A 13,352-nucleotide genomic window follows, 5' to 3' on the forward strand; every position below is an offset into this window, starting at 1 on the left:
AAGAAGAAACGACTCACGCGGCAAATACGTTGCATGTATTTCTCGGACGAGTACCTTAGTGTATTACTATGGTATAAGCGTGTATCGGTTAAGTGCCAGCATCAGAGAGAGAGAGAGAGAGAGAGAGAGAGACGGTGGGAGGGGGGTAATGGTCCTTTCGTGCGATACCATTCTGTCAGAAATCCGAAGGGCTTCGCCCCGAGTCACGAAACGCAAGGATTAAACCGAACAGCGGCCTACGTTAATGCAACTGTACGAACGTTTCCTCTTAGAGTCCCTATAACCCTTTCCGTCAAGTTCGTCCCTCTCCATTACGCCGCATATGAGAGAGTACATCAAATGTATCAATCGTTTGATTTAAATTTATTATTTTCTATGGAAGATCTTTTTATCCTTTATATACGTTGCATCTTTCATATCGTTGTATCGAAATCCAATTAATTCAAATTAATTATCCATATCCAATGACATTTCCTTTTTCTTCCATACAAAGATTTCTCGATCGTATTATTTCTTTTTTTCTTTTCTTTTCTTTTCGTTTTTTTTTTCTTTTTTTCTCTTTTTTTCTTTTTTTTTTTTGACGATTAAAAATTTTTCTTAACAATTAAATATATCAAGGTATTTGACAAGAATAAAGAGAAATCCAATGATTTATCGAAGTATTTTATTATATTGATAGTTGGATGGAATACACGATAAGTTTTTACTTAACAAATTCATTCTCTAGACTATACACCATATGAATATTTTAAATCTTAAATATTTAAACTCGAAAGAAAAAGGAAAAGAAGAATAGTCAATTATTATATAGTTTATTCAAATCTATTTAGGTATCCTATCATCAGTCCATACCCTAAATCATAAATATTTCAAATCAAAAGAAAAATGGTCGATCACCGTACTTCGAGTACTATCGAGAAATCAAACATTTTCTTCGAGGGAAAAAAAACAAAAAAAACAAAAAAAAAAAGGAAAAAGGAAAAATTCATTTCTATTTGCGCGCATACATATCTACATACATACATATATGCATGAGTACATATATACATATATACATACATACATACATACATACATACATACAGACATACATACTTACATACCTCTAGAAGAGATGTCGGCTATAATGCATCGAATTTACGCTTACGTTCAAGTACGAAATGGCGAATATGATATATCGAGTACGCAAGGCGATCTTAAGGAGCGCTTAGGCGAAACGAGGAGTATGGAGTATGTTCGGCATCGTTCGCCTCGGCGCAGGAAGAATATTTCATGTTTTACGGCGCCGGCGTCGTTGGGGCTTCGCCTACCAGGGGGACAAAAAAGTGTCAGGCCGTCGGCTAAATCAGAGCGTGAGTGCATTAAACTCCGAATTACCACAAATAGAACCTTAACCGCACATGCCCATTATAATGGGTGCCCCCCCGCTGAAGATGTATTTACGTACTAAAACCGCCTTCGCGGCTCATGCTGAGTCGTCAGAATTAACATCTGGCCCAAAATCTTATACGTCTTTACCCCTCTCCTCTCTCTCTCTCTCTCTCTCTCTCTCTCTCTCTATCTATCTATCTATCTATCTATCTCTCTCTCTCATACAGTTCATTCTTCGGTTCATCGGACCCTTCGTTTTTCCTTTTTCTCTTGTTTTCTTTCTCTGTCTTTCTTTCTTTCTTTCTTTCGTTCTCATCTTTCTTTTCTTTTTTTTTTCCTTTTTTCTCTTTTTTTCTTCTTTTATTTCTTCATTATTATTCGCAAGGGGATTGAACGACGGCAAGTTTTCATAACGATTTCAACGTGACATTAAAAATGCTCGAGTTTTTGAGAAAAATATGACAATTATCATAGAACGACTTTTGCCGAATAAACTTAATCGAATTGCAATGATTAAAGTGTCACTTGTATGCAGTACGGATTAATAAGGGTAAAATAGAAAAAAGAAAAAAAAAAAGGAAAAAAAAGAAGAGAAGAAGAAAAAAATAATAATAATACCCTTCGAAGATAAATCTTTCTGATACGATTTCTAAACGATAATCATCGATGAATGATGAATAAACGTATACGACTCTTCTCTCTCTCTCTCTCTTTTTCTTTTTCCCCTATGAAGCAAGAAAAAAAGTGAGAGAGAGAGAGAGAGAGAGAGAGAGAAACAGAAGAACGAAAAGAATGGGTAGTGCTCCTCGATGGCGCGACGAGGCACGAAAATCTTGCGAGTGCTTTTACACGCAAATTAGGTCTATTAGAGGCATCGTGCGTACAAAAACATTCGTGACGAAGCATCACTCTCCTCGTCCGTCCACCCTCGACTCAAGCGGAAAGTCTCTCCCTTCCGTGCGCGCGCGTTACGCACGTGCGTGCTTCTTTATGAATTATTAGAATTAATGATACCGCACGCATCGCCTCGCCCTCTATGGGGCCAAGCGTTTCGTCCAATTGTCGTCCGACTCGAACGCCGATGAGAAAAATAATTCCAAAGCGGAAAAAGGGGTTCTTTCATGCCGTTTCTTCTACTTATTATTATTATTATTATTATTATTATTATTATGATTATTATCATATTTCAATTAAAAAAAAAAAAAAAGAAGGGAAAAAAAGGAAGAAGAAGAAGAAAAGAAGCGGCTAAGAGAACGAGATAAACTGACCCCAAAGAATAAGAAAAGAGAGAAAAAAAAAGAAAAAGAAAACGAAACAAAACAAAGAAAAAAGAAAAAAGAAAAAAAAGAAAGAAAACGAAAAATTCTTCTGAATAATGATAGGATAATTATTGAAAAAAAAAATATTGCTTAATATATAAATTGCAACGACTCAAAAACTCATCAACGAGGACAATGAAAATTCAATGAAAAGAATGTGAAGTGAATTACGGTAACTGAGAAACGATCTGAAAAGTGGGTAAATCGTCGAACGGTATGTTATCGTGCGGCGTATCGTTGGTCGTGGGGGAAGAGGAGAGGGCCAGGGAGAGGGGGGGGGTTGAATCGGATTAAAAGCGACTCGGGGCTTGAAGCGGGAGAATCTCAACGGGCTTGAACGGAGAACGGGGAAGAGCAACGTAAAAGGGAAGAGAAAGGGATCGAGAAAGTTGGTCGGATTTAAGAGCAACGAGGTGATACGACGTCTCCGGTATTTCATCGTCTTCTTATTCCTTTATATCCGATACAAGCGAAGAAAAACATTGTCTTGTAAATCGAAGACAGAGATATAATCAAAAAAAAAAAAAAAAAAAAAAAAAAAAAAAAAAAAAAAAAAAAAAAAAAGAAAAGAAAAAAAAGAAACAAAAAGAAAAGAAAAGAAACAAGAACACCTCAATCGTTTAATCTTTCAAACTTTAAATCTAAGTATTAAAAGAAAAAAAAAAAAAAAAAAAAAAGAAAAAAAAATGATGGAAAGTCGCTTGAAATTAAATGACGTTTGTTAAACATTTAAAAGGACAAATGTAGATCCTATATGATGTTTCCCGCAAAAACAAGTATATCAAAAATGGACTACTTACATTAACCGGAAATGGATTCATTAAGTCTCGAGTTTCTAACGAAGAGAATAGTGTAGGGAAAGGGATAGGGTAGAAAGTTCGTTGATTTCTTACACACTAATTCCGGAGCTTCAACCCCAACGATATCGCAGTCGACCTCTTCCTTCGGAATTTTCCGCCTCTGCCTCTACACCATCCACCCCCCTCCCCACCACCACCACCACCACCACTAAACCGTATAACCTGGAGCTTCGTTTCTCCTCACTGTTCCTCCCTAACTCTCTCTCTCTCTCTCTCTCTCTCTCTCTCTCTCTTCCTCTCTGTTTACTCCGATGGATAGAATTTCGTTCTCTCTTTTCTTCACCCATCCTCTTTCAGCATCCTCCCTCTCTCTCTTTCTCTCTCTCTCTCTCTCTCTCTTTCCCTCGAGTCTCCCTTTTCACCGACACTCCATGGTCCCGAGGCGGCAAGCAAAGAACTCTCCTACCCTCCGGCTGCTGCTCGCACTGATTTTCCACCCTCACCAATACCACCTTCCATCCACCAAGCCCAACAACCCCCTTTCCCAACTCCTCTCTCTCTCTCTCTCTCTCTATCTCTCTCTGTCTCTCTCTCTCTCTCTCTCTCTCTCTCTCTCTCTCTCTCTCTCTCTCTCTCTCTCTCTCTCTCTTTCAACCACCCCACACCGTCACTCCTAGTCACGCCGCCAACACGTGCTCCTGTTTACCTCTCCAGTCACATGGTCTAGCGACGTAAGCACACCAACGAAATGCCGTTTTCACGTTTGTTTCCGTCTACCTCGGGCGTATAAAACGAAAAAGAAAATAAAAAAAAGAAAAAAGAAAACTTTGTAAAGTAAACTCTTCCACGCTAACTTCGACAATATTTCTTTTTCCTCTTTTCTTTTTCCACGAATGACTTGGTAATTTCAATAAAACTTCTTACCTTTTTACTTTGAATGTTACGTTAACGTTACATCGAGAGTTTCCATTATTATTAACCCTTGTCAATCCAAAAATATTATACCATAAATTGATAATCAAGAACAAAGAAATTCTGCAAATGTGAATGCCCCCAAGAAAGGAAACGATTAACGATCTTATTTTATATGGCATAACTATTTATTAGTAAAAACGTATATAAATTGTTGCATAAACCGTAAGAAGTAGTACGATTGATTAAATTACTTATTAGTTCGAACGTAACTAAAAAGGTTATGTAAAAAAGAGAAAAAGGAAAAATAAAGAAGTACATGATCGGTTACTATGTTTAATTATATATACCTATACTTTCTAACAATCTAAACCATGTATTGACATGAGATTACTCTGTCTAACTTTCCATATCGCCACACCTATCGCTCCAATCTTTCCTATTATTGATACTAAAAATCCTATCTCTGATAATTAGAATGATCAATGTTTTCTCGGTTAAAAGAAGAAAAAGATTTATTTCAATGACGACATGAAACGCGTATAACGTACATACCCATACATATACAAACACGAATCTACTCTTGCTGAGGCAAGGTTTACGTTATATTAGCATTTCCAGGTCACATTCGCGTGGACACACGCGGGCGTGCATAATTATCGTACTAATTATTAGAATGCACCTAAGTACCCTGAGGAAATTATCGGTGGCTTCGAGCTAGCAATAGAGAAGGCGGGCAAACAACTCGCATGCGGAATCGACAAACCTAACGTTTGTGCGCTCGCGCTCGCATTCTCATTCGTATTCGCTCTCTAACCAACATTCCCGCGCTCGCTTGCTCATTCACTCATTCACTCACTCACTCACTCACTCACTCAATCGCTCTCTCGCTCTCTCGCTCTCTCTCTCTCTCTCTCTCTCTCTCTCTCACTTGCTTACTTGCTTATTCGCTCTCTCGCTCGCTCGCTCGCTCACTCGCTTGCTCGACCAGGAACGAGAGAGTAACTTTCTTAATTACCGAGATTAACTTAATGGTATCGGGGCGACGATTATTGCCCGCGAGCCACGCCACTCTCCAGCTAGCCTTTCTCGCTAACGTTCTACCATGCCAACATTGAGAAAAGTTTGGGAAATAAAATTGTGTCCTTTGCTATCCAACATTTGATTTCTTTTTCTATGTTTGTTTGTTTGTTTGTTTGTTTGTTTGTTTGTTTGTTTGTTTGTCTATTTCTTTCTTTCTCTTTCTCTTTCTCTCTCTTTTTTCCCTTCTTTTCTTTTCTTTCCTTTTCTTTTTTTTTCTTCCTGAAGAACTTTAACCTTTAAATATTTTCGTTGGATTTTTATATAAATTTTTTGCAAAGAAAGAAAAGAAAAGATAGTTACGTTCTTACAATATCAATCATCAAGTTAGAATATTATTTCTTATTTTAAATAATATCGAATTAAATGGAACTAATTAACACTTTGTATATCCCCAATATGTTCAATTTATTTTTAACGATATCGTAGACGTGAAATTGATTTTATTTTATTGACGAGGCAAGAAATATTTTCAAGAACAATATGTGTAGAATCGATAGAAAGGAATTTATATAATAGTAAAGTTACTCACCTAAACTGAGCTGCGACCGCTCTACGTGGGACGTCGTCCTGACGCGAGTTGGACGAGCCTCCGTTATTTATCTCTCCCACGATGCGGGTAAAGTCGATCGAAGAGGAATTCGATCCTTTTCCCTTGGAATTCACGAGATATATCAAGATCGTTCTCTTTCCTTTTCTTCTTCACGAGCCTTCAACGGCGTTCGTAAGATCAGTAGAATCCTTCTTCGCGAATCTCGCGGTCGGTGGTAGACCGACGTCGAGGAACGAACGATTCGGGAAAATCTTCAACTCTCGTGACATCAGCCTGTTCTAACGGCACGTTTAATTAACCGGTATATAATTAGTTAGATGTAGTTAGTCAATCTCACGTGACCGACTATATACGATAAGTCACCACGGTTTAATCAGCTTATACCAGTCACTTTGATAAAGCGAGATAGACAATCAATTCTTCGAAGAAAATTTTTCTTTTCCTCTTGACTGGTGTGGGTTTTTTTTTCCTTTTTTGTCTCGATAAACTCGAAGAAAAAGATAATGAGACAGAACGATCGCAGCGAAACGTAATGCGCTTTTAATTATTCTATTTGTTCAGCAGCGTGCGTGTTCGCTCATCGCCATAACAATGACGATGACAACGACAACGACGACGAGGACGACGACGACGGCGACGACGACGACGGCGACGACGACTATGACGACGAGGACGACGACGAGCGTCCTGAACGAAAGCGTATAATTTTGAAGCAGAAAAACACTGACGTGTCCCGTCGTGGCGTCACGCGCTCTTCGTAATTGCTCACTGCCAACGATAATTAGGAGTCGCTCGTTAAACTTGTGAACGTGTGAGTGAGAGAGGGAAAAAGAGAGAGAGAGAGATAGAGAGAGAGAGAGAGAGAGAGAGAGAAAGAGAAAGAAAGAGAGAGAGACAGAGTGAGAAAGAGACAGAAACGGAGACAAAGAGAGAGAGAGAGAGAGATAGAGAGAAAAAAGAGATAGAGAGAAAGAAAAACAAAATCTTCAAGTTTATCGTCACTTCGCGATTTCACTTTGAGTTTCGAGCGTCACACAGTTATCTTCCTAATCTATGTAAACTTTGTTCACACCTGTCAGTCCAAGTTTCTTCAATTTCAAAAGTGTAGTAATCGATAATGAGGAGTCCAAACTAGTAAAATGTCCGAGCACAAATCGATTGATGTCACAAGTCCACACAAAACTCACCAAGTTCTATTTATAATCTTTGTTAACCAATCCTTTTTCTTTTTCTATATTGGTTTTTCTTTATCTTTCTTTTTCCCTCTCTCTTTCTCTTTCTCTCTCTCTCTCTCTTTCTCTTTCTCTTCCTCGCACGTTCCGTAGGTCCGTCCCACGTGCGTCTCTATAGGTCGAGAACGCGTCGGACGCGCACCACCTGGACGTCCCTGTTCTCCTGTTCGTTCTCGACGTCGCGCACTCGCTCTTTTCACCCCGTAATCGCGAATGATTTCAACCGGTAAAACCCTTTTCCCGATCAATCGCCGACAAATCGTTTTCTTCGAGGATAAAAACGATGAATGATTAACACACACAAGATAGAGATATCAGGGTGAGGAAAAAATACGAGAGTATTCTGTAATAGAGCACGTAGAATAGAAAATTCTTCTTTTTCTCCTTCTTCTTCTTCTTCCTCTTTTTCTTCTTTTACTTTCTTCTTGTTTTCTTTTTATAAAGTTGATCCTTTGATCCTTCGGGCAAGTACAATTTCCAATCTCTTCAATCTTTCTCTTCCTCTTCTTTTTCTTCTTCTTCTTCTTCCTCCTCCTCTTCTTCTTCTTCTTCTTCTTCTTCTTCCTTTTCTTCAACGATTATGTTATTTTCTTTCTTCTTATTCTCTCGTACCTTTCTTCCGAATCGACGATACAAAGTGGAAAATGAGCGGCGTGGTCGGACTAGCACGTTGCTCGGCGCGTGTATCTCCGTGCGAATACCCGGACCTCTACCCTCACGGCTCGCAGTCTGGCTGCGTAGTGGCCCCCCGAGTAGAGTCGAGGGAAGACAAACCCGGCGTCGACACTCTCCCGCCTCACCACTGAGGTAACGCCAACTTTTCTTGGTGGGGGTAATGGAGGCGGTCCAATGGGCGTGGTCTATGCGCGGAGGTGGGCCGCGAGTTACTCGCGAGAGCTCGTTGTTATGATTGTTATGAGTGTCCGAGCTGCCTCCCAGAGTCGTCAGCCTCGGCCAGAGGGTTTAGGGAGGATGCGGAGAAGGGTGGTACACGCGAAAGGGACCTACCTTCGTCCCTCTTCTTCCTCCCTCCGATCTATCCACCTTTTCCTCCACCCAGCCCTCTCTCGATCTCTGTAATATAACCACCACGAGCTCGAACGAGCTCGTAACCGTCATGCAAATCAGCTCAACGGGGCCAAAGAGTTCGCCAGTACACGTTACCACGCAAGAAAACGATACGCAGAGTGTGGATTCTTTCAACCAAAAGATACTTTGAAACTTTAGGATTATCGGAATGATAAGTCGTGAGAGAGTAACATTGATTCTTTTTGCTTAGATTGATAGTCTTTTATTGATGATTTGCTTGAGAGATTGAAATTAATTCATTTGATTTTAACTATTAGACAGACTAATGTATTCGATCGTATCCATCTCCTTCCATTACTGAATTTAAGACTTTTGTTAATTCGATAGGATTACCCTATCTTTTTGCTATTTGAAACAACTATATAATTTTATGATAAATCAGTGATATGAATTTGATTGGTTGATTTTTATTTTATAAAAAAAAAAAAAAAAAAAAAACAAAAAAAACAAAAAAAAAATTACACAAAAATAAACATTTTTATATTAAGTATGTAAAGTTGATTGATCTTTATGTATTTTATATGATTGCGACAGGTACAACGATCTCGAGGAATTCATATAAAATGAATTTTTATGATAGCTATAATGTATATAACTTTATGTACATTCGAATATTAATTTTCTTCTAGGAATATCTTTGCATTTCTCATAACACATAGAGCAGGTGTTTTTATTCGTTATTTAGAAAAAAAAAAAAAAAAAAAGAAAACAATAAAAAAAAAGAAAGTTGCATAATTTTATTAGATTAAATTTACGAAGTTTTAGAAACTAGGTTTTGATTTATGATTCACGTTTCTACATTTGCCAAAGTTGTTTATGTTATTATAAACTATGTAAAAACTATTCGAAAGGAATTAACAGGAAACGTCCAACGATCTTCAACTTCACGTCCCAGGGAGACTCAATATATGCAAACTTTACTACGTTCGCACTTTAACCCTTCGAACGATGAACCACCCTCGTCGATGCCAATGACACTGTACGCACCCTCGGTGTTTTAACGTCGTCCCCTAAATTCTCTAACATCGACCTCGAACGTATTTCTCATCGTGATTTTACCATCTTGACTCTAACATTTAAATTTAGATTTTAACGGGCAATGTCCTAAAATCAAAATGTACTATATAAAACTGATATTATTGGTTAATCGTTATAATTAAAAAAGAAAAAAGAAAGAAAAAAAAGAAAAAGAAAAAAGAGAAAAAGAAGAAAGAAAAAGAAAGGGGGGGGGGGCGGGGAAAAAGAGAATTAATAACATTTATCTCCCTTCAATATCTCAAATCTCAAGATAATATCACAGGACAATAATAAAATCTGAGGATATATAAAATTAAGGAGGGAAAAAAAATATAACATCTCCGTTCATTCTTATTCAATCGAAAAATTTACTTAGATATTATAAGACAAATAAATAGAAATGGAAAGTCTTGAAATAGTCGCGTGAAAGGGTAACAATCTTTGTACGTAATGGGACGTTGGTCGAAGGAGGACTTTTACAGAAAATATAGAAGGGAAATGAATGAATACTCTCATCCTTTTTCCTCACGGGGACCACGTGCTTTTCACATATAGCAGAGAGGTAGGAGGTATAGCCAGCTGGTGGTTGAAGTTGTAGGAGTCGGCAGGATGTGGGTCTCCGTTTACTCTCTCACTCTTTTCCCTCTTTCGTCTCCCTTGCACACGCTCTTTCCGTTCATCCTATACACTCACTCTCTCTCTCTCTCTCTCCCTCTTTCCCTCTTTTTCTCCCTCTTCGTCTAACTCTCTTATCCTCTCTTCCTCTTTCACTCGCCGTCTCTTTTCCCTTCACCGATGTCAGCGAGACTTTCCCTCTTTCACGGTCGATTCTCTATCCTTCTCTCTCTCTCTCTCTCTCTCTCTCTCTCTCTCTCTTTCGTACACTCTACAAACTCTTCTCACTCCAGCTCCTACGTTTCTCGTTTCCTTCGTCTCTCTTCTTTCTCCGGCGTAGCACGCCGTGAACTCACCCCCTAAAGCTCGGCAGGTGCTCCGTCTTTCTCCCCCGTCCCACCGGATCGATTAAAACTACAAAGTGTTGCCTCTCCATCCGTTGGTACGCTCATTCGTGGTCGACTACATTGCTCCGGCACTTTCTACCGGCACTGGGTTACCAACTCTTTTCCCACCACCTTCTCTATCTACCTCATCCCTCCATCTCCTTCTCTCTCTCTCTCTCTCTCTCTCTCTCTCTTTCTCTTTCTCCACGCAAACCTCCCCGATGCCTTTTTTCATCCTTTTATCGGAGGATCTCCGTATTCATGGCTGCTCGCTTCGCTTCCTGATAATCCCCGCGTAAAGCTCCTACGTTTCCCCCGACGGGATTCGTCTCGTACGCAAGAGACGTAGCTTTACCCTATTTCTATCGTTCTTCTTCCTTCTCGTTCGGGTCATCCTTGACACTTTATTGTCCCGTTCGATCGGCCGAGTATAAAAGTAGAAACCTGTGGATTCTTTCGTTCAAAGTCACAAACGAATACTTTGAGTTTTTTTTCTTTTTCTTTTTTCTTTTTCTTTTCTCTTTTCTTTTTTCTTTTTTCTTTTTTTTTCCTTTCTCCCTCACCCGATCGAACGTCATAATCGTCGAAATACTATTTCAAATGCTTATACAAATTGATTCTTTAATTTTCCTTCGCTTATTATCGTCATCGAAGACGAAAGTAAAAATGTTATTGAGAAAATTTATTTCCTTTTGTCATTCAGACAAATTGTATATTTCATCCTTTTTTTTTTTTTTATGACAACTCCTGTCTATCGCATATCAATATATTTTAATATAAATGCCGAAAGTAATTGATACTGGAAACACTCATAATTGATATCTATTCACAATTTAATTCCTATACTTTTACATAGATATATTAGTTTTCTCAATGCTATGGATTTCATTGATCAAGATAAAAACTGTTGAATCAAACGATGTCTTTTTCAAGATCCTCAGATCCTCAGTAACGTAAGTCCTTAAGTCTCGGCGACTTAAAGGCAGAAAACGTCCCGCGGCCACATGGTCTTCGCGTAGTAGCGTAGACGCGAAGATTAGTGGGGTCGGGTGAAAGGGCTGAAGGGCTCAGGCGCGATTATATCCCGGTCTCCCGTCAGGATACGTCTCCCTCTCGGCGGTGGGGCCCCGTTTCGCCGCTTTTAAAAGTCGCAACGAACGCGGGACTAATAACAGAGGCTGCGGAAGAGTCGAGGCGTCTTTACGAGCGTCTCTTCTCAGAAGTATAAACCCGAAGTGGGCCCGAGGTATCGTCTTTCTACTCATTCCCTCTCTCCCTCTCTCTTTCTCTCTCTCTCTCTCTCTCTCTCTTTCTTTCTTCCTTTCTTTCTCTTCTTTACTCTGTTTCACGACCGTGCCATCGTACGGTCTGAGTTTTGCAAGGGGTTTAATTAATGCGAGGCGATGAAGAAGGTCCAACAAAGTTGCTCGCGTGATCGCCACTCTCTTAAGTATCTTTGGGTTCGGCTCGATGAAAGCTTAGGATGCAAGGAAGGAACACGTGAATCTCGAAGAATCGTAAGTATTCGAAAATATATCTAAGGTAGAAAGAACTAAGATATATTTGAATATTCCGATATCAATGAATCTTAATCAATTGAATTAAATTTAACAAATGTCATAATTTTCATCGGATAGATCCAATGTGAAATAATAAATTAATGCATAAGAGAATTTTTCTCGAACAAATTGAAACAATAATAAACTGTCAAGAAGTTAACGGGATATTCATTGATTCATTGATTCAATAATAATCAAATTTGAAATGTTCTTATTGAAATATCGACTAATGCATTAACATTATGAGATTTTTTTTTTTTTTTTTTATGTGAATCGACTGGTCCAGAAAGAAGAGAAAAGATCAGCCGATTCTTTGCGTGACCATAGTAATGATCGAAAGGCTCCTCGAAGGAAGGCCGAAAGACGGATCTGAAAAGTATGTCCCGCGTGTTAGTTACTTTATGCCGTGCGAAAGGAAGGAAAGCAGGTGTTCGGTGAAGATAATGTTCGAAGATGAGTACGGTCGCCGCGAAGGAAATGCGACGAACGAAGTAATCTCAAGTGGAATCTCTTTGTTATTAGTTTCCCATTGATCGATAATTTCGCGCTACATTGTCGGGTAATAACAAGTTGCGGAAACTTTGCGGTAATCGGTACCGCCGCCGCGTGATCCTGGAAATTAACTTCGCGCGCGACTCCTTTTCTTCGTTTGTCATTAAAGAATGGAAAAAAAAAAAAAAACAGAAGATAAGTATTTAGAGTTTCGACCAATTGAACGAGTAATTACGAATGTGCTAACGTGTTTGCAGATATTATCATTTGATACAGTAACATTTTTATAATAATAATATATAGATATGCAATGTTTCCTAATAATCGAAATATGCGATTGTAATTTATTAACTTTTCATAATTTAATTCGATTGATTAAAATAGAATAATTATGACCAGAAAGAGAGAGAGAGAGAGAGAGAGAGAGAGAGAGAGAGAGAGAGAGAGGTTCGATAATAAATTTCTTACAAATTGAACGTCCCGTGTACCTTCAAAACTCATCTGTGAAATAACGTAGTTATCCCATTTACTCTTTTACCCTATTCTTTAAATGCGTCACACCTATGAAATAATACGTCGTTGACACGCAGGATGTAAAATCCGAGTGGCCATTGATCGAACTAAAATATCACATCCCATCACGAGTTCGTGCTCGTATTACCCTCGTACCACCCCAGAACACATATAGAGAAGTACACGAGCGCGCATATACATACACAGATACACACAAATATATATATATATACATATATATATTTATATATATATATATATATATATATATATATATATATATATATTAGAATACACATAGATACATATATCCTTTGGACGAAACGTAATATTCCTCCCGCATCCTCGGTCTCTGCGAAATGCGAAAACCAAACGACGATGACACTCACCGCGAACGATGATTTCCTGGCTGGC

At 38.7% G+C, this 13,352-nt stretch overlaps 1 protein-coding gene across 6 annotated transcripts in view; it reads right to left on the reverse strand.

The window, feature by feature from the left end:
- The window catches only part of LOC124430416 (POU domain, class 6, transcription factor 1), a 134,574-nt gene extending 126,533 nt beyond the window's left edge, over window positions 1–8,041 (reverse strand). For 5 of the 6 annotated variants that reach the window (XM_046976965.1, XM_046976964.1, XM_046976963.1 and 2 more), the window contains exon 1: window positions 6,015–8,039. The gene's annotated coding sequence lies outside the window, so the exon portion shown is untranslated. Of the gene's footprint in view, window positions 1–6,014 lie in introns of all 6 variants that reach the window. The other variant, XM_046976968.1, reaches the window with a different exon arrangement.
- Between the last annotated feature and the right edge of the window lie 5,311 nt (window positions 8,042–13,352).

Source organism: Vespa crabro, chromosome 18 (assembly GCF_910589235.1).
Source record: "Vespa crabro chromosome 18, iyVesCrab1.2, whole genome shotgun sequence".
Taxonomy (NCBI): domain Eukaryota; kingdom Metazoa; phylum Arthropoda; class Insecta; order Hymenoptera; family Vespidae; genus Vespa; species Vespa crabro.